Source organism: Podarcis vaucheri (genome assembly GCF_965113315.1).
Source record: "Podarcis vaucheri genome assembly, chromosome: Z".
NCBI classification, from domain to species: Eukaryota; Metazoa; Chordata; class Lepidosauria; order Squamata; family Lacertidae; genus Podarcis; species Podarcis vaucheri.
Window position 1 is genome coordinate 3,692,125 of NC_138758.1, and position 22,151 is coordinate 3,714,275.

The window sequence follows — 22,151 nt, forward strand, 5'->3', positions numbered from 1 at the left end:
AGAGCAGAGCCAGGGCTGGATCACACATGAGCATTCCATCCTACCAAGCCGGATGCAGCCCACAAGCCACATCTCCTAGCTGATACTCAGCGATCCCACCTCCTCCTTTTTGCAGTCCTAGGAAGGCAGTGATCAAAAGGTCTATCATGCTTCTGATGGGTCTCCATCCTTGGCTGAGGAGCTATGTTCAGCACACAACTTCTGCAGGTTAGCCGAGGAGCCATGCGTAATTTGAAGAGGACCTCTCTGGTTTTACTCATGTCAAGAGCTCTATCTGGCCCAGGAAACCTTCCGCCAAAATGAACCCACTGGTCTTCCAAGACCTTCTGCTGTTTCTACAGCAGCAGACTGAACATGCCTGCCACCCCTCTGGAATTCTACATATGGCAAGCAGATCTCCCAAGCCAATTTTGAAAAGGAAGGCCAAAAATAGGCCACTGCCCTAAATGGAACTGTTCAGGGCCATTAAACACATCTTGGCATGAAGCAGGAGAACTATAAATAAAAGCAAGGGGTCCAGACACATGCTGTCCTGGGGACTGAATTTTGGCTAATATACTTCAACTGTAAGTCTAATTTGAGAGAGCTGTGTTGGAAGTCATGCAAAATAAGCAAACCAAGAAAAGAAAGAAAAACTAGACTTTGGGTGTATTGCATGTTATTTCCTTAAAAGACACAACAACCATTACCCCCTTAAACTAAAAGGTTTTCCCCCTCTAAAGATGGGTCAGAGGGACACATGATTGGATTATATGCTATATAAATTATACATGGTATGGTGAAAGAGGGTATGGGGGGGGGGATTTCCTGTCGTCATATGGCTCATCTAGCCCAGCAGCATGTTTTCAGAGTGGCCAACCAGATGCCTCAGGAAAGGCCCCAGACAAGACCAGAGCACTAGAGCATTCTCCTTTCCTGTGGTTTCCAGCAACTGGTATTCAGAAGCATTACTGCCTCCAGCTGTGGACATTGTTGCCAGAGAGACTTTAGTTGCAGACACAGGTGGCACAATTTTAGCCATGGTTTAATTCATCCTGCTTTTGGCCATTGCTGTGTTCAAAAGGAAGAGTTCAGCTGCAGTGCTGTGTTTAAAAAAGAGCTCAGCCCTTCCAGAGAAGGGCAAGGAAGTTGCTTTCAAGGCACTTGCTGCAACCTGTGTATGTGTAACTGGCCCAGGTAGCCCACAATGCTACACAAAAGATGCCCATTCAGTTCTCTCCCAATCCATCACCCTCTCTATGTCGTTTCACTTGTCCGCAGTCAGAAGCAAACACATAATTAGAGCCAGAGGGGTGGTCTGGCTGCAGAAAGCCAGAGCCCTAATCAATGGCAGCATCTGAGCAGCAACTATAAACAATTAACCCCACCCCCCTATTTCCAGGTATGCAGTGGAAGGAAAGAATAATAATTCTTCCTAAACCTGGCACAGCCAGACACTTACTAAGGAGGAGGAAGCCAGGTAGAGAAGTCATTATTAGCTCCAGCTGAAAGTTGCAGGACAATGCCGTCAGAGCAGAAGGGGATCTATTGAAGTAGTAAAAACTCCAAGGGAACTGAAATACATTGATGAGGGTTTATTAAGGCTCAATTACAGAGCTGCTGTTCAGACCTGCCAGATATATTCTTGTGAGGGCTGTGAAAGTGAAACAGCCACGTTTACTGGAGAAAGAGAGTAAAAAGACGGGAGGGGGAGCAGATAAATGAAAGAGCTTTTTGAAGACAAAACAGGAATGGAAACATTTCCCATTAACGGGGGGCGGGGGGGGGGGGGAGAAACCCACACAGCAGTGTTCCCCCTGTTCAAAATCCAGCACGCTAAATAGCTTTCAGAGCATTTTATGTGGGTGACAGCTCTCTCTCTTCACATACCAGGTACCCGGATGCTGAATGTTCGTGATCTCCCACACAGTTTGTTCCTGTCGCCTTCTGTATTGCTTGTAGTCCATGTGAAAGATGGAACGAGAATTAAGACTCAAGGTGGTGATTGCTGAGGGGGTTTTTTCTTTGTAAAAACAACAACAAAGCACTTCCCATCACCTATTCTGCACTAAGAAAATTCACAAAGAGTGCATTTTAAGAAATATAGAAAATGCCTATATTCCGCACATGTTGACTAAGTTCACATGCATAGCGCACAATCTACATTCGAACCTTATGAAATTCATCTTTCTGAACAGCAATTCTTCACCTTGTGGTATATTATTTATCATTCATTCATTCATTCATTGTGTTTATATCCCAGCATCTTTTCCCTCCAAGGAGCTCAAGGTAGTGCATGTGGTTCTCCCGCTTCTCATTTAATCCCCACAACAACCCTGTGAGGTAGCTTAGGCAGAGAGGTCACCTAGTGAGCTTCATGACTGTGTGGGGATTCAAACCCTGGTTTCCCAGGTCCTAGTTGGACACTACACCACACTGAACAAAATTGTACATTGCTATCTGTCACACCAATCTCTGAGTAGTGTGAGATTCCAAGGGTCCATGCACCTATAAGGGGTTCATGTTTCCTTTGGAAATGAGGCAGAGCAGAGATTGTGTCTTTATTATATATGATTTACCGGTACATGTATAAACAACCAGAGCCTATGATGGCGGAGTTCACAACATTCACACCCCAAGAGGGTCTTGCTTCTCACATAGACACAGCAGCCATGTATGCAAAAACACACTAGCCATGACTCGGCCTCCCTTCAGCTTGCTGTGTTTTACAGACAGCAACTATTTTCTCTAGCTCACAGTATCCCACAACTGCTATCCCAAATGCAACTCTGCTTGCAACTCACAACTCATAACAATATTTTTTGTACTAGGGGCCACCACCCCTGCTTGCTCTGCTCATCAATCATGTTTATCCCTTTGCCCTTCTCCCACACCTAACCAAACACCCTCCCTTTATCCCTTACTCCCCACCCACTCACAAGAGGAAGCCAGCAGTAAATCACACCTTGTAAGTTGGAGTTAACTCTTTATTAGCAAAACCACAATCAACACAGGAGGGTTGCGTCTAATGAGCACAGCAATCATCACCAAGAGGTCTTGTCCCCATGAAGCAGTTGCTAAAGAGTTCCATCTCACAGCTGTCTAAGTCCTCTCCTCTCCAGGGCCTTTTTCAAGCAATCAGAGATCAAGCCTGCATGCCGCCAACCTCTCCTCCGCCCTTTTCATGCCTCTCCTGGTTTTGGGAGACAAGTGGGGAGGGGATCTTTTTGCAGCAGGAGGGGGAGATACCCATGACTCTGTACCAGCCTGACTCATCCCTGCCTTTGGCCCTCCTGCTCTCCTGCTTCAGCTTCTGCCTCTGATTCTGGACTTCACTCTGCCACAGACTCTCCCTGCTCACCAAACCCTGTTACCTCTTTGGCTTCTAACACCTCCTCCTCCCAGTCTTCTCCCTCTTCTCCTGCTGACCACTTACCAACACCCCACTACAAATCCCTTGGTTCTGAGCCTTCTTCCCTTGGGGGTTCCTTAACTGGTGCCTCCCACAATTCCTCTGCATCCAACCAGTCCATTGCACCCAGTCACTCACTCACTTACCTTTCTCGCAAAACCCCTCCCCTCCTTCCTCAACCCCCCTGTCTATCACCCCAACCACCCCATTTTGAAAGAGGGTGAAGCACTTCTAAGAGCAGTTTGCTAAACAGCTGTGGGAAGGGCCTCCCCCTTGCATTAAACTTCGCTGCAGGTGTGCTTAATGGAAAGCAGAAGGTGCTTCACAGCGCTTCCCCCTCCCTTCATTAAACAATTTGCTTGGGCCATTTGGCTATTGCGCATGCTACAGTTGGCATGGCTGTCTCTTGGGGGCCACACAAACTGCAGAGCATGATGACACCTTTTTATGCATATAGTAAGATAGGCTGAGCACTGCCTGGATCAGACCTCCCAACCCACTCCCTAAACTCAGGACTTTCAATCTTTGCTATTATGTCAGCCTTGAAGCCCCCTTTGTCATTGCAAGAGACAGATATCAGGGTGTTGCCATGGGGAAGCTAACTTCCCAGACTTTAATTGGTACTTCTCACAGGTCAATATGCTCCAAAAAAACCACCCTCGTTACAATAGTGGAAGAGAAGTTTTAATGCCAGGGTATCAAATGCCAGCATCTCACTTGACCTTCAGTACAATGCCCTGTACTTAACTCAGTAGAACAGGCTGAACTCAGTAAATTAAAGGAACAAATATTAACGTCTCTTGTAATAAAAGCATGAATTATGCATACATTGCCTCTGCTAGCTGTGAATTCTTAGCTTCTGTTTTATCCTTCCTGGACCGTAAGCCTCCCCTTCCTTTCACTAATATCCAGCCTAATGACTTTTCAATTCATTTTGGGTTTAATATGTGGCAGAACTCTGGCAATTAGTTCAGAGCAAGCAGGGCCCCTGCAACAAAACGTTGTGATGTATCCCTGGTGTGTAGGTGTTACCTGAGGTTGCAGCTGAGAGTGAATCACAAAAGATAGCATCAGAGATGGGAGTTGCTGCTCTAACTTGGGTCTTCCCTTCTTTGCAAAACCTTATTTTAGTATTCTTGATTTTTGAACATTTAAAAGTGCAGCCAGGCTGCAGGCAGGTCAGTGGAGCACCAGGCTTTTGCTTGTAACTCTTCCACGCTTCTGTTTGGTCCCTGTTTTGTTCCACTAGTTCTATACTTTCTATGAAGGGGTCCAATGGGCTTTTCATTTGACCCCCCCCCCCACTTTCCCCAGGAAATCCCACTTTTTACAGTTGAATCAGAACAAATGTCAGTCCACAGTAAACTCAGTTGATGTTTGTTATGATTCCGAGGTAAACAGTGGACTCATGCCTAGAAAACATGGTACAAGCAGAAGTGTGGATGAGGCCCAAGTGCTGGATTTGGCTAGTTAGGAGTGATTTAAATGTTGCCAATACTGAGGCAGATGCACCAGTGGTATAAGTCAGCTCTCCTGTGCCCTGAGAAAGTGGGGGTCTACAAGTTCCTCCCTCGTACCCGCCATGCCATACCCATAATACCTTTCTTTCATTCCACCCGCACAAACTCCTCCAATATGCCATGATAGCTAGAAGGACCCTCCATGTTCAGTCAGAGTATACCTCTAAGTACAAGATTATGGAATCCATAGTGGCAGAAAGTCCCTGTGTTGAATGTTAGACCGATATGGTTTGCAACCACCCCTGCAGTTCACTGTTATAGTTGCAAGCTGGCAGGCTATGCTGAGAGAGAGAGAGAGAGAGAGCGTTTATAGGAACCCTGCAATATGGTCCACTGTGGGATGAGGTAGTTGGGATCCCTGGTCAAAAATTCCCCATATGTCTCAGGATTGCAGCAAATACCAGTCTACTAAACTTGCCACCCTCAGACCTCCTCCCAAATCAAATCAACCACTCGAGCCCCTACAGGCTGCCTTGCTTTGGAAGAAAACTGAATCCTGAAGGACTGTTTTGAATAAACAGCCCAAACACTCCCATACAGGGGTGCCAACTTGAATAAAATATGGGGGGGGGGGCAGGTAAGCCCTGCTAATCAATCACATGGTGTGGTCTACACATCCCATTTGAATGGCAATGCCTATTCACTTTGGGGTCCCTGGCCTCTCAAATATTGTACGGGGGGGGGGGGGACGGGACAGAGTGACCACGGCTACTAGGAGTTGGCACCTATGTTCCCATATGGGCAGTTTGAGAATCTTTAGTTTGGGGTTTGTGTGTGTGGTGGGGGGACACTTATCCACAAAAGGCAAAGGTGATAAACTATTTAGGAAATGAGAGGAGCTCTTGCAAGCAGCAGGAATTGGCTGTTTTGTCACCCCATTGTTACATGGCAAGGCAATTGTTCTGAGGGCGTTGATCACGCTGACTGCAGCAAGACACAAAGACACGGCAGGTCAACAGGCACCAAAGTGACACTCCATGAACCAGAATGGCAGAAAAAAATGAAACAAGCAAGGAGGTTTCTGGACTGTCCAAGCTGAGCATGCCTGTCCACTAGGCATTTTTTCCCCTACCATTTTTTTTGCCTAAAGTGACTCACATTTTGTCAGGGAGGTGGTGGTAATGTGGACAGCTGAAAGTTAGCAGACAGGATAAAAAAGAAAGGGGTGGATTCTTATTGCCAGACTTAAAGATATACTATGAAGTGTCCTGCCTGACCTGGCTAAGGGATTGGATGAAATTAGAAAATACAGATGTATTGGATTTAGAAGGTTGTGGCAACAGATTTGGGTGGCATGCATATCTACAGTATGACAAAGTTAAAGTTCATAGAGGTTTTTTGAACTACACTATAAGAAAACCACTTTATGAGGTATGGACAAGATACAAAGATCTATTAGAGCGGAAAACACCATGTTGGGTATCACCAGTAGAAGCAATATCAGTTAAAAGATTAAACATAAAAGGTAATTGGCCTACATATTGCGAGTTGCTAACAGAAATGGATAATGAGTTAAAAATGAAGCCATATGATGAAACAACTGATAAGTTAACAGGTTGGTTGCAAAATAATAATAATAATAATAATAATAATAATAATAATAATAATAATAATAATATCATCTTTATTGTCATTGCCCCCTCTCGGGGACAACGAAATTACTTGGCTGCTCCATCCACCCAGGTAGGGCACTCCACACAAAATCAAAACAACTATAAAAACACTAATTAAAACAATACAGTATAATACACCAAGGAAGATTAGATGACTTTCAAAGTCCAGGCTTCCCATTCAGGGCCGAGATCGCTCTGGAGAAGAAGCTGTTCTTAAGACGGCTCGTTCTTGTCTTCATCGTCCTGTATCTCCGTCCCGACGGCAGGAGCTCGAAGAGACAGTGACCAGGATGCAATGGATCTTTTACTATGTCCAGTGCCTTCCTATGGCACCTTGTGGCATAAATCTGCTCTAAGGTGGAGAGTGGGCAGCCAACAATGCTCTCTGCTGCCTTAACAACTCTGCACAACCCCAACCTGTCCTGGGTAGTACAGCTTCCGTACCACACACATAAGCCATAAGTGAGCACGCTCTCAATGTCACAGTGATAGAAGGCAAGCAGCAGTTTCTGTGGAAGATGGTTTTTCCTTAGAATTCTCAAAAAGTACAGTCTCTGCTGTGCCTTCTTCACAAGCCCCTTTGTGTTGACACTCCAGGACAGATCCTCTTGTAATTCAATGCCCAAAAATCTGAACGTTGTTACCCTCTCCACACAGACCCCATCAATCAAAAGTGGCTGGACATTGCTCTTTTGTCTCCTGAAGTCCACCACAAGCTCCTTTGAAAGCCAAATTCTGAGTTGAGGAGCAACCAGCCGCTGCATCTACACGCGCCGCCATCATTTATCAAATAAATTATATATTTAAAAAAGATAAAAGTAAGAATGGCTCTGAGACTTTAGATTGAAGCTAAAAACCGATCTGTTGGAAGGTAAAACAAAAATATTATCGAAAATGTATGATTTACTTTTGGAATGGTATACAAAAGAGGAAGAGGTTAAGGAAGTAATGATAAAATAGGCAAAGGATATTGGGCACAATATTCAATTTGAAAACTGGTCAAAATTATGGAATGTCGGAATGAAATTCAGCGTATGTATGGCATTGAAAGAAAATATAATGAAAATGATGTATAGATAGTACTTGACACCAACTAAATTAGCAAAACTGAGAAATAAGAATTGTTGGAAATGTAATGTTAAAGAAGGAGATTTTTATCATATGTGGTGGACCTGTGATAAAGTTAAAGTATTTTGGGGAAGTATTTACAATGAATTTTAAAAAATGTTTAGGTACACCTTCCCAAAAAACCCAGAAGCGTTCTTGCTGGGAATGATAGGAGTGGAAATATCAAAAGTAGATCAAAAACTGTTTATATATGCCACAACGGCAGCTAGAACTTTAACAGGCCAAAAATGAAAACAGCAGGAGTTACCAATGGTTGAAGAATGGCAGATGAAGATGATGGACTATGCGGAACTGGCAAAGCTGACCAGGAAAATTCAAAACCAGAGTGACCAAACGTTCCAGAGAGAGTGGAGTAAATTTATACAATACATTGAGAATCATTGTACACATAGAGACACTAGCAGGACTGAGATAAAAACCATAACGTTTAAAAGAAGAAAGATTCTATTTGTGATTAAGGTTGGTTAATAAGTTAAGATATATATAGAACTGAGATGTTATAAATGTGTGGAGATAATAATGTGTTATAAGAAAACGAGAAGATGGGTGGAGGGAAGTTGAGAGCTCGGCAAAGCAAAAGATTTTATAAAAAGTGTTATGATGTTATAAAATTGTTAAAAATGGAAAATCAATAAAAATATTGTTATTTTTTTAAAAAATGAAAGTTAGTAGACAGTGCATTGTCATTTTGATGATGAAGAAACACAGTGTGGGGTTATTGTTTGTGAAGCAAATGAGAATTATTTTTGCAGCAGGAGAGGGGAAAATATTTCAGCAGAAGCCAGAGATGCATCCCATGTATGACTCAATAATGAAACACACACACACACACACACACACCACATATCCCAGGCAGAGACAGGAATGGGGGAGAGTTAGCCTAATGAGTGAAAGGCCTAGTATGCTCAATGGTGTGGTAGAAATAAAATTGAGATTGTGAAGTCCATAAGCTTATCAAGACAATGCCAGCTTCTTCTGTTAAGCAAGAAGTCCAGAAACAGTCCTACATGAAAGGATTTTGTACACGCATGTAGAATTGCAGCAAAATAATTCCCCTCTTAACTACCATTTTTGTGCCATAATTCTCTGATCTTCCTGTGAAGTTTTCCCACTGTACATTACTCAAAAATCTAAAAAAAAAAAGTTTAAAAAACAATGCTAGCCTAAGAGCCTGATTCCCCAGGGGTGCTTCTTGGAAGATGTTTGAAAGGCACAAAGATATTTCCAAAGGAGTTTCCATTATGTCTAAAGACATCTGAACATGCTGCTCTCAGGTCTATCTCACCTGCTCTTCCTTCCTGTCATGAAAAGAGCTCTTCTAGATCCCATCAAGGGTCCCATTATCTCAGCGTCCTGTTTTCTGTAGTGGGACAACGAGACACACCCAGAAAGCCCACATCCAGAGCACTGGCCTCCTCCTTCTACTGCGCAGTTCCAGGGCCCATAAACACCTGATGTAGGTGGCTATAAAGAGATTCCTATGCTGCATGGTATGGTATGTTCAGTTGCCTGGTGGTGCTAGCTTGCTTCCTCCTACTCCTCTTGCTGCTCCCACAACCCGCATAACAGGAAGTCAGTCCCCAGTTAGAATATTGCTGTGAGTTTGGAAGGTTAGCTTGCATGATGCCCAAGTCCCTTGTAATTCCTGTGTTCCTGAATCCAGCAAAGGTTTAAAATCTAACTGATGATTCATTTGTTGAATTAGTCAGACAACGGTCATTGTTACCACTTAAGCATGGTCATTAGTCTGACAAAGGAAGCTGCTCTGTGCCAGAAGACACCTGGGTGTGGGTGGGCGGGCTCCCTCCCCTCACCTGGATGGCAGTGAGAAAGACAATAGCCAGAGCTGAGTGTGTGAGAGAGCAGGAAGTTAAAAGCAGGCAGAAGCCAGAGAGGGAGAGCCATGCTTGATTCCTGCTTGTGCCTATGGGAAAAGCAAGACCTTCTGGGCTGTTATCCACCATAAACTCAGATTATATATAGGGGTATATAAGCAATTGGGACGCGGGTGGCGCTGTGGGTTAAACCACAGAGCCTAGGACTTGCCAATCAGAAGGTTGGCGGTTCAAATCCCAGCAACGGGGTGAGCTCCCGTTGCTCAGTCCCTGCTCCTGCCAACCTAGTAGTTCGAAAGCACATCAAAGTGCAAGTAGATAAATAGGTACCGCTCTGGCGGGAAGGTAAACGGCGTTTCCGTGCGCTGCTCTGGTTCGCCAGAAGCGGCTTAGTCATGCTGGCCACATGACCCGGAAGCTGTACGCCGGCTCCCTCGGCCAGTAAAGCGAGATGAGCGCCGCAACCCCAGAGTCGGTCAGGACTGGACCTAAGGGTCAGGGGTCCCTTTACCTGTTTATATAAGCAATATATCCTAAAGGCACTACAGTCTCTGCTGAGCCTCATTCACGAAGGAAACACAAACCTGCGTAAGCACCCAGAACACCTGGAATCTTGCACTGCTTGGAGATTGGTGTGGCATGCAACAATACTATTTACCCTACTCTGCCCAAGGGCAACATTCCCTTATAGGCAACTTTCTGAGTCCCATGACAGTGGTGGGCATGGCCATAGGCAGACATGGGCACAGCAATGTGTGTAATTTTTACAATTATGTACTGGGCTGCTTTATACACACACTCACATGCCCTTCTCTATTCTTATATACAGGCAAGCAAGAGAAATGATCAGTGTTCAAGGGTACATTCCAGACAGTTCCCAGGGCCAAAGGGAGATATGTTGAGGGCCACATCCACCCCTTAGAATACATCTTCTGGTGCAAGTACACTATGGTATGCAATGCTAGTGCTACTTGAAGTAGACCTGTTGGAATGAATGAACCCAAGTTAGCCACCTGTGTAGTAGGTCTCTTCTGAGCAGGCCTAACATTGGAAAGAACACTGAAAGTTTGTAAGCAAAGCTGAACCACTCACAGTAACCCTCTGAAAAATTACCAGAATCCGTGCAGGGGGTGCACTGAAGTTAGAAAATGTCTTAGCTCCAGATTTTGCTCCTTTCTCTTACAAGCTATGTTCATAAATTGAACTGTGCATCAAAATAAGATAGAAAAATGTATTTTATTATTATTTTGCTTTTGGCAGGGCAAAGAAATGAGGCATTTATTTGCAGAATGGCTAGGTCTTTTTAAGCTTTTCCCTAGGCTGGTCTGTGCTTTGGCTCTTGCCAGCTCTTTGGAGTGCAGTTAATCAGCTGAAATTAAAAGTAATTACCTTTGGAGATTTGTATCTCCCTTATTTCACCTGAAATTCTACATTGCCATTTAGGGGAATGCTCCAAGGCTCTTTCAGCACGACCTGTTTGCAAGCTACCCTTGCTTTCCTGATCTCAGCCGAGGAGAATTCCCAGTTGCTGCACCAGACACCTAACCACCCCGTCCACCAAGGACTCATTTGCCAGGCTGGTTCCTAAGTACAGATCCTGGTTGCAACCCACTTGTTTGTCCCTTCCACCAGGAACTTCTGCTATGCCACTGAAATAAATAAATACACAGGCTTTGCTAGAAGATAAGACACTGTCTTCCTCCAAAGCCAGCTTCATACCGTTACTTTGAAGCACTATGATACCACTTTAAACAGCCAAAGAATTCTGGGAGCTGTAGTTTGCTAAGGGTGTGGTGAGTTGTTAGGAGACCCTATCCCCCTCCCAGAGCTACAGTTTCCAGATAAGTTTAACAATCAATCCCTTTCCCCAGGGCACTGTGGGAATTATCTCGGGAAGGGGACAAGGGAGAATAGCCACCTAACAACTCTAAGCAAAGGACAGCTCCTTAATTACCATATTTTTTGCACCATAACACTCACTTTTTTCCTCCTAAAAAGTAAGGGGAAATGTCTGTGCGTGTTATGGAGGGAATGCCTACGGGTGGCATGCCTATGGATTTTCCTCCTCTAAAAACTACGTGCGTGTTATGGTCGGGTGCGTGTTATAGAGCGAAAAATACGGTATTTTGGGGGGAGCCACAGCTTTTTGAAGTGGTATTACATTGGTTTAAATGCACAGAGTGGATGTGACCTTAGTCACTGTCCAAAGGAAACACATATACAAAGGTGTAGTTGCTTTTACAATGAAAAGAAGAACAGCAAGTGCAAATCAGTGAATTCTGCTCCTGATTTCATTTCTGCCAGAACACCTGCATTATCCAGTATCCCTGGCCTGACACCAACGCTCCCTCTTCTCCCACCAAAGTAAGCCCACTTCCCAATGAAGCTCCTGTCAGGTGCAGTTTGAGAAAGTGTTGGATGCCTCCTAGATTTGGAGACTGCTTGTCTCTCCTTCCATGCCATCAATGGAAGCTGTGGGTGCCCAGCATGAGACTACTGGCTGCCACACGTCATCTCTTTTTCTCTTCTTTTCTATTTTCCCCAGCAGAAGAGGCGGTTGTCCCAGTTACGGGATGAATCAGCCCTCCAAGTTAACAATGACTCAGGAGCGGGAGGTTTATTTTATTTCATTCTCCCTCCCCCCCCCCCGGTTCCAGCAGGCTTTGTCTCAACAGGGCGCTGCCGATGAAATCACAGTGATTCTCCCCCAAACGCCTCTCCTTAATGCCAAAAGTACAACCCTTTATCCAGTCCCCAGCAATGAAGCTAACGATGGGGAGAAGAAACAGCCGTGATCAGAAAACCTCAGCCAGCTTGTGATGCTTTGTGAATCCTCAATGAAGTTGCAGGCTCCATAGGGGTGCTCCCCCCCCATGCATTCTGTGCTTGAACAATGCCCCTCCTCCCACATGGCCTCTCCAGAGGAATGACAGCCTGATAACATTCATATTTCCCTCAGGGCTCTTGTACAGAAAAACCTTTTTACCTGCTGCTCTGTGGAAGGACCCTGGGGGCAGGCTGTGGGCCTCCCTTTGTCCAATCCATAGCCCATCCTAGATAGCTGCCAGAAGTGCAGAAGTCCTAAGAATGTAAGAAGAGCCATGCAAGCAGATCAGGCCAAAGCGGCTCCTGGACTAGACAGGCTATGGGTCGGCTTGTCATACGTCAGTAAAATTCCTGACATGTCCTGGTCTTCAGGTGTAAAAATGATGTCGGGGGGAATTTGGCTGAATCACCAAAATGTCAGGGAAAACCCAGATGTATGGCAACATGATGGAAAAAGCAGTGGAAACAGCTCCAGAAGCTTAAAATCACTATTTTGGGGGGAGGCTTCCCCCCCAAAACTCAACAATTTTGGGGTCTTCCTAAAAAAAAAAAAAAAAGTGCAACAACTTTGCAGGTACCAGGAATTTGAAATATGGCAACCCTAGAATGGGCCTGATCTAGCAAGGCTCTTTTTGTGCAACATTAGCACTGTTGAAGGTCTGAGGAGTGCTCTGGAGACAGAATAGGGCTATGAATGGATACTAGTCACCATGGGTGCCATCTTGAATCAAATATTGGGGGGGGGGGATTTCCAAGTAAGCCCTGCCCTGCATAATTAATCACATGATGTGGTGCACGGACACCATTTGAATGGCAACGCCCATCAAGTCTAGGGCGGTGCCCACATCAAATATTTTATATTTTATATCAAAGACCTCTTGACCCCTAGGAATTGGCTCCTATGCTAGTCACAACAGCTGTAAATTGCCTCCATTGTTAAAGGCAGTGTGCTCCCTGAATGCTGGTTGCTAGGAACTGCAAGTGAGGAGAGCGGTTGTCGCGCCTGGATCCTGCATTCGGGCTTCCCTTAATAGGCATCTGGTTGACCCCTGAGAGAACAGGATGCTGGATTAGGTGTTCTCTCAGGGGCCAACCAGATGCTCCTTATGGAAAGCCTGAATGCAGGACCTGAGTGCGACAACAGCTCTCCCCACTTGAAATTCCCAGCAAAAAGAGTGCACACTGCCTTCAACAACTGTGGCAAGATACACCTCTGCACTAGTCCAGCATCCTTTTCTCTCTGTGGCCAGCCAGATGCCCATCATAGGAAGCCCCTCCCAAGCAGGATCTGAACGCAACAGCACTCTCTCCACCTGTGATTCCCAGCAACTGACCTCCTGAATCCAACATTAACTTCAACAGGTTCCAAATGCAGCAGCCTGGTTACTGGTCTGGCTTGTGCTTAGTTCTTCATTTTAAAACAGCTGCATTGCTTGCCAAGGCTCAACTGAAGATGCTCACATTTGTGCTTAAAGCCTTATGTGGCTTTGGCCTCAAAGACCACCTCCTTCCCTAAAGACCTTCTTGGATGTGAAGATCAGACAATGGTAGTTCTATTGGTAGTTCTGCTGCCCCCAGAATTGTGGAGATCCTCCCCTAGAGAGGTGTGCTTGGCACTTTCACTTTACAATATTCATCAAGTTTTAAATGTGGTATTGTGACTTGCCCTGGGACGTCAGGGCAGGCAAACAGCAGCACCACCAGCAGCAGCAACAACAACACCACACAGCCATTTGGGCTAGTAGTTATTGACAGCCTTGTCCTCTGAATGGCAGTAATTCTCCAAGCTCCCAGGATGATGCTGTATACTGTAATCGGCTGGAAAGCAAATTAGGTGTCTTGAATTGGCAGTACAGGACCCTCCCTCCCCCAAAGCAATTCATGCAAATATGCCTTTATAGAATCCAAATGGAGGCCTATGCAAATACCCAGAGACTTTGGGCTATGAAACCCTTGAACTTCGCTTCACTCCAACAGTTTTAATCACTCGCCAAAGCCATTTGTTACCTCACATCCTCCCAGTATATGCTGCCGCTTAAAACATATTTACAGTAAATGTATCCACTTTGACCTGACAATGTTGTTGACGCCCTGCAGGGTGCTAATTCTGCATATCTGGATTGTCCACATTTTGTTAGATTCATCCAGGAATTAAGAAAACCTTTATTACTGCCATCATAATGTAACGAGGAGGGAGGCCAGAAACCAAAGTGCCAACTCTTCATTTCTGACGCATCCTCAAATCCAAGAAGATCGAACTCACGACCTCGGCGTCATCAGCACCACGCTCTAGCCAACTGGGCTAGCTGCCAAACCCTTTGCCAGCCTGATGCCCTCCAGATGTTTCAGACTACAACCCCCATTAATTCCATCTTTACTGAGGCTGATGGGAGTTGTCATCAAAAGGATGTGGAGGGCACAAGGTTGGCAAAGGCTACAGCAGCTACTGTTCCTCCTACTGTAAAGTCTGGGATGAAAAATACATAGGAATCAATTTTTCTCTCTCAAAGCAAGTTATCTTGGAGCCAGGTTCCTTTGTTTCAAAAGTCCTTTTATTTATTTATAACCCATCTTTCCTCCAAAGAACTGAACACAGTGTACAAGGTTTTATCCTCACAACAACCTTGCGGGGTCAGTTAGGCTGAGAGTTGGTGACTGGCCCAAGGTCACCCTGCGAGCTTCCTGGCCAAGTGGGGATTTGAATCTGGTCTCTCCTAGTTCAGCACTCTAACTACACCACACTGGGCCGCTTCAGTCAAAGTATCCCTATATATAAGTGGAGTCTGGTGGAACCTAGATTTGGTGTGATGCGTAGGAGGCCACGTGGGTAGTGTCCAGGTCCCGATCCTCCCTTTTGATTTAATCTTGTTGCAATAATTAGTCAACCACTCTGTGGCTCCCCCCCTGTCCATTTAAGGGGGAGCTCAATGCAGCTTACTCTTCTGTAAGTGGACAGAGAACTGTAGGCCACATACATCATTCACCAAAGTAAAACCATAGCAATTTTCCCACTGACATATAGTGAGCTTCATGGCTGAGTGAAGTTTTGTTTTGAACCCAGGTCTCCCAAGGCCCTTTGTTGTTGACATCTGTCTGTCTTGAGAAACAATGGAGTATGAAGTCAAACCTCTGAGCCTGGACAGTGTACAAGGAGGTCCTGGTCTGCCCAGACAACAAGACCCCCTCCCTCTCAGGCTTGCTGATGAGGTCCAAAGTAAAGCAGAGCATACATTTGGTACCAGCTTGGCTGCAGAGGTTGCTTGGAGGATGTGTACAAGTACCCAACCATCTCAGGGATTTGTGTAGGATTTGCTCTATGGCCTTTTCTTCTCCTGAATATATCTTGCAAGGCAACAGAGGTTTAGGATCAGAGTTTGCCTTCTCCTAGATGGGCTCCCTTCCCAGGTGGACGAGCCCCACCTGCCCCTCACTTCCCTCTCCAGCATGTGCAGAAACCGCCTTCTTAACTGTTGGACCCACTATTGGTCTCATCCACTCCATCTGCTGGAGCCCGTCACTGCATGCTGGGGAAGTCCTTAACTCAACAAGGGTTTGAGACCCATTGGCTTCCCTCACCTGGTTTAGCCAGCCAGTCAAAGCTGTTTCCTGGGGTGTGGCTGCAGTCACCTGCTGACACCTTCTAGGAGCACCAGGTTGTTGCAGAAATGCCTCAAGGTGAGAGCTGAGCGCAGGGTGAGGCCCAAAGGTGGATAAATCACCCCAGAAGGAGCACCATGTGCCCCACACCAGAGGTACAACCCTTCCCCTAACACCCCATACACCCTCCCAGGTCCTATCCAGCAGTCTTTAGCTGCAATTCCTGCACTGCAGGGAGTTAGACTATATGGCCTCCACATCTCTTCCAATTCTATACTTCTGTGATTCAATGATAATTAAATTTACTTTACTTTTTTTAAAAAATGTATCTTTATCAAAAAACTAAGCGCAGTCCACAATACAAAAAACAGCCGAGAAATAGCAACAAAACAAATCTTAACTGAACAAAGCTGTAGTAAATAAAAATGGAAATCAACAGCAAGTTTAAAGGTCAAAATGCAGCAATAAAATAAAATAAAATTGACAAATTCTCTTCATAAAATGCCAACTGAAATTTTATAGATTTATTCTGATATTTATTAAAGGAACCTTCAGAATTTTGTGGGAGGGATTCAAGTGGATACAAGAGGCATTTAGATTTGTGCAATTAAAATAAATTAGAATGCTCTATTGCCTGAGCACATCAAATCCACTTTAAAAAAGGAAACAGGCTTTTTGCAGTTCAGCTATTGACAGGAAAATCCATTTAAAAGTGTGAAATGAATAGATGATTAATGGGAAGATGCATGTGTAAACACTCTGAAAACAAACAAGAATGAAGGCCCAATAAAGACGGGACACAATCTAACATCTATGCCAACTCCTTGCAAGCATATCAGGATTAATGCTCAATAAACAAAAACCTGCCTTAAGCTAAATTTATATTCATGTCTTATCTTAACTTAAATTTTCTCTTTTATGAGGTGCCTTGGGAGGGCTTGGGTTCAAAAGGTGTGTGTGGGGGAAATAACAATATACTAACCACCCAGAGTGGTTGGGGAGGCCTGGCCAGATGGGTGGGGTATAAATAATAAATTTATTATTATTATTATTATTATTATTATTATTATTATTATTATTATTATTACTATGTATTTTGGGAAACTGTCTGTTTGGAGACCTCTTAAGATATCCTAACTAAACTGTTCATGATGGTTCCTGAGCTCAAGGAATAGGTTTTCATGTCGAACCAAGATGGCGGACTGAATCTTTCTAAACTGCTTTTTTGGTTTCTGAGACTTCATGTCCACCTTTGGTACGAGACCTGTTGCAATAAATTAGATGGAAAGTTCTTCATTTTGCAGGGTAGTGAAATGCCAATGAGGATGGGGCTACATTGAGTTGCTGAACCAGCTGTATAGATTCATCCTTCTGGCAATGGGGAGTAAAAGTATTCTGATAGTCAACAGTTGTTGGGAGGTTTTGTTTTTTTAAAAAATGATATTTATTAAGGGTTTGAGGGTTACAAAAAAAAGAAAAAGAGCAATAGAAATTTAAACAAAACAAAACAAAACCTTACAATATAACAAAAAACAAAAAGAAAGAACAAAAAACAACAACAATACATTAAAACAACGAAGAAAAAAGAACAAAAACATTTAAAAATACATCCAACCTTTCCATGTCTTTACCTTTCATATACTTGTTTCATCGACCTCCTCACACCTCCCTTTTTTGTATTCTAGTTCAATTAGCTATTTCAGCAAGTCCTTTCCATCTTTTTCAATTTTCGTTCTAAAATTTTACTTAAGACAGCCTAACCTTAAATTTTCCATTTTGGTCCATTAACAATCTATTTTTACTTAATTCTTTATAACATTTCTGCTAAAGCCATATAACTTCATTCCAGCATCCTTCTAACATTCATTAATTTTGCAATATTTCTGTAAATATACTTTAAATGTTTTCCAATCTTCTTCCACCAACTCTTCTCCCTGGTCTCGGATTCTGCCAGTCATTTCCGCCATTTCCATGTAGTCCATCAGCTTCATCTGCCATTCTTCCCTGGTGGGTAGATCTTGTGTCTTCCAATGCTTTGCGATAAGTATTCTTGCTGCTGTTGTAGCATACATAAAAAAGGTTCTATCCTTCTTTGGCACCAATTGGCCGACCATACCCAGGAGAAAGGCCTCTGGTTTCTTCAGGAAGGTATATTTAAATACCTTTTTCATTTCATTATAAATCATCTCCCAGAAGTTCTTAATCCTTGGGCATGTCCACCAAAGGTGAAAGAACGTACCTTCAGTCTCGTTACATTTCCAGCATTTATTGTCGGGCAAATGATAGATTTTTGCAAGCTTGACTGGTGTTATGTACCACCTGTAGATCATTTTCATTAAATTCTCTCTTAAGGCATTACATGCCGTAAACTTCATACCTGTGGTCCATAACTGTTCCCAGTCAGCCATCATAATGTTATGTCCAACATCTTGTGCCCATTTAATCATAGCTGATTTCACTGTTTCATCCTGAGTATTCCATTTCAACAGCAAGTTATACATTCTTGACAAATTCTTAACTTTGTGGTCTAACAGTTCTGTTTCCAATTTTGATTTTTCCACCTGGAAACCTAATTTTTTGTCCAAATTATATGCCTCCATTATTTGATAGTAAGTTGTTGGGAGGTTTTTTTACCCCCAGTGAGTAACAAACCTATTGCTGAAACTTCTAAAACGCCCATCAGATCAGCTTGTCACAATCATTTGTGTTTGCTGAGTTCTCTGCACAGCAATTCTTGCATAGTTCTCTGTCTTCAGCAGATGCGAATGACATCTTCTCAATCCTGTGCCTTTCATTACATATGTGACTGGCATTCCTCTGGGGGATGGTGCAGCTAAGCGAACATAGTTATTGTTCACTTGTAATTATGACCTGCCCCCCCCCCCAGATGGAGATGCTTTGCTGCAATTCCCAGGCACCCTCCACCTGTGGGGCTGTTCAGTCCAAGCCCATTTTAAAGATTAAAGTCCCCCAAGGAAGGTGCCTCAAAGCTGAGTGCCGACAGCCTTCCCCATTACGGGTAAATATATTGCATTTCCATCTCAATTGCAGTAATCATTTCTAAATTTGCCTGCAGACACACAAGAGCTGCAGCTCAGCAGTGGAGCACCTGCTCTGCATGCATAAGGTCCCAGGTTCAATGCCCAGCATCTCCAAGAAGGGCTGGGAATTGTCCACTGTTTCCAAGCCTTCAGGTCCCTGCTGCCTTTCAGTCTAGACACAGCTGAGCTGGATGGGATAGCTTAGGACATTACGTACTTGTGAAAGAAGCACCCCCCCCCGTGTGTCCACTCAACCATTTTGAACTGTGGAAATGATGCTGTTATAAGTGCCAAGATTAGCACTTGAAAGAAATTGGTCTTCCAGTGTGGCACCACCCACACTTTGGAACTCCCTGCCTGTTGACATAATTTGCTGGCAATTTTAATAAACCAATAAAAATAAATAAACATTTTAATCTCTTTTTACTGGCAATTTAATTTTTTTAAAAATGTTTTGAACAGTTTTAAAAACTGATAATTTTAATATTTCCTGCAAACTGCTTGGAGGATTTTCTACAATCATGTGGTGTATACATTTTGTTAACCAAACAAACAAACAAGATGAACCAATGGAGTGAGTCGGTACAAGGAAGCATTCTATGTTCCTATAAATCTGCTTATTGAAATTTTATGTAAATCTGCAGACTTTTTGGGGGTGGTGATGCATTTCTTCTTTTTGGTCATGTGCAGATGGGGCCAGCTGCCTCTCCTAGCCTCCCATTCCCAGGCCAGCAATCCTGTCCCTCCTGCGGGAAGGGAGATGGGGGCCACTGTCAAGGGCATTGTCACTGAGAGGCAGGCCAGAACTAAGTTTTGTGGGCCCATTCGGTGAGCTGGAACTCTTGACTTTGTTCCTTGACTTCCTATCACCACAGGAAACATGACCACATCACTCTCCTTTCCACATGTCCACACCTCTCCTCCTACCAAAGATTTGCTCCTGAGAGACTGCAGCAGAAGCCAGACACCAAATCATCTCCTTCACTTTATTCCACACACACTGCAAAGTCCCTGGGATCTCAGCGGTTCTGGCATCAGATCAGCCCATAAGAAGGGCTTCTCACTGACAAACTCAAACTCATTTGCAAGTTTCACAGCTGGTATCTTGGCATGTTTCAGGAGATGTCCTTGCTAGATTAGGAAAAACAAAAAAGTGCCAGGATGGCTGATCTTCAAGGAGACCCCCTTGTGTGACCAACTTTGAAGCCATGCAAGTTTTGATGAAGGTTTTAACGATAACCCAACAAGGACTCCCAATGTGTGCCAGAAACACTCCCAGATGCAATGAACTTCCTTCCAACAAAACCTTTTTGATACCTTCAGTCGTGTTTGGGATGTTGCTAAACTCACTGGTTGGATCCACATAGAGTGTGGAGGGCGGGAAGCATAACTGGAGAGCCTGTTTGCATGACCTTCCACCCTCCCTGCTGCACATGAGGCCAAGGGCTGAAACATGCACAACAATATCAAACAAGGCAGTGGTTCAAAATCTCCCCTGCCCCCACCCTTGTGAACCACTTGAAAATTGCTGGGGATTTTGGAGGACCACTTAATGCTTTTTCCTGCTCTCTTCTAGCCATCATGATGCACTGTGCTAGATGCTGTAAGGTTTTTAAATGAATCAAGCTAAAACCTTAATTCTAGCTTACCACTAACTTTGCTGCTAACTCTCTCCACTCCTTTCAGGTGCCTCCTCTCCCTGCCTATCACTTCTGGTCCATCCTGCTCACCTGGTTGGACCACCAGGTTCTAAAAATAATAGAGCAGCTGCTGCACCCACCATTCGCAGCTGATGCTTCTGCTGTTCTTCACAGATATGCCACAGACCATCTAAATAGGCTGTAACAAATTAAGCACCACTCACTCATCATCTTGCCCCAGAAACAAACCCTATCTAATTAACTAGTTAGAGAAGGGGTGGGAAACCCTCCCAGATATTGTAAGACTACAGTTTCCAGTAACTCTGACCACTGGCCATACTGGCTGAGGATGATGGGAATTGGAGTCCAACAACACCCAGAGGGCTATAGGTGTTACTGCCCCTGGACATGACTATCATGATCTGGTTCCATTCATGTACTCAACCAAGGAGAACAACCAGAATCAATCAACTCTACTAGTCATAGAGAAGGTCCAAAACAACAACAAAAACAACAACAGTTAAATCACTGACTCACAGCCTAACATCTTGATTTCTTAATCAAGTCCAGAAATAATGAACATCCTTTCAGATGAAAGGCAGGGGCCTAATATGGCTGATGTTTTGTGGTGGGTAACAAGGGATGGGGAACCTTTCTTAGCCTGATGACCTCATTCCCTTCTAGCAACCTTCTGAGGACCACATGCCAGTGGTGGGTAGTGCCAGAGGCTAAAGTGGGTAGAGCAATGAATGTAAAAATGTTCCTTTGTACAGTAGGCTATTTTCTACACACAATTCCCCCACCCCTCTCCATCCTCCACGCAGGGAAGCTAGAGGCATTATCGGAGTTTGAGGTCACATTCCAGCAAGGCAAAATTACTCCAGCAGGATTTGATGCAAAGCCAGTGAAGGGTGTTGCCTAGACAGCATCTCAAGGGCCAAACTGAGAGGGTGGTGTGTGTGTGTGTGTGTGTGTGTGTGTGTCCAACCTCTGGATATGAGGTACCCTACTCTTGCCACAGAGTGACAATGAACAACTGAGCACCTCAGTATTAAATTGGGCTGAATCCAATCCTGGTGCTTTGGGTGCAATAGCTTGGAGGCAATCTTGAGGGCACCTGAGTCCATGGCCATGCTTGTTTCATGGATTTGCTATGCAATTATGCAAAGGTCAACCATGTCTTTTTGCAGCTGCCACATTGTTCAGTGTGCCAGTCTGAAAGCTAGCCACTTGGTTTAATTTTATGAAAAATCTGTCCCATGCACCTATTGTCTCTCCCTTGTTTAGAATGTATGGGATGCTTCTGAAAAATCATTTCCAAGCTTGGAATGACTGGGTACATTCTGAATGGACCCTTTATGTCTCATTGTAGTGCCACTGAAACTTACAAGTTTTGAATGTTTCAGCAGAAGCAAACAGGACAGGTATGGCACTACACAGTTGCTTAGGAAATGCTCAATATAAATACCTGCCCTTATCATGGCCTGACCTTCTTCAAGATGACCTTGAGAATGGCATAGGCAGCACAGCTAAGAAATTTTAGCACAAAACAGGTGGACA

At 44.2% G+C, this 22,151-nt stretch overlaps 1 protein-coding gene across 12 annotated transcripts in view; it reads right to left on the minus strand.

The window, feature by feature from the left end:
• LOC309523559 (5-hydroxytryptamine receptor 2A-like) overlaps positions 1 to 22,151 on the minus strand; it is a 266,095-nt gene that overhangs the window by 36,409 nt on the left and 207,535 nt on the right. For 2 of the 12 annotated variants that reach the window (XM_082207469.1, XM_082207468.1), the window contains one exon: positions 1,442 to 1,553. The exons of 1 other annotated variant lie outside the window; for it this stretch is intronic. The gene's annotated coding sequence lies outside the window, so the exon portion shown is untranslated. Of the gene's footprint in view, positions 1 to 1,441; positions 2,048 to 22,151 lie in introns of all 12 variants that reach the window. 9 more of the 12 variants (XM_082207461.1, XM_082207459.1, XM_082207458.1 and 6 more) reach the window with 7 other exon arrangements.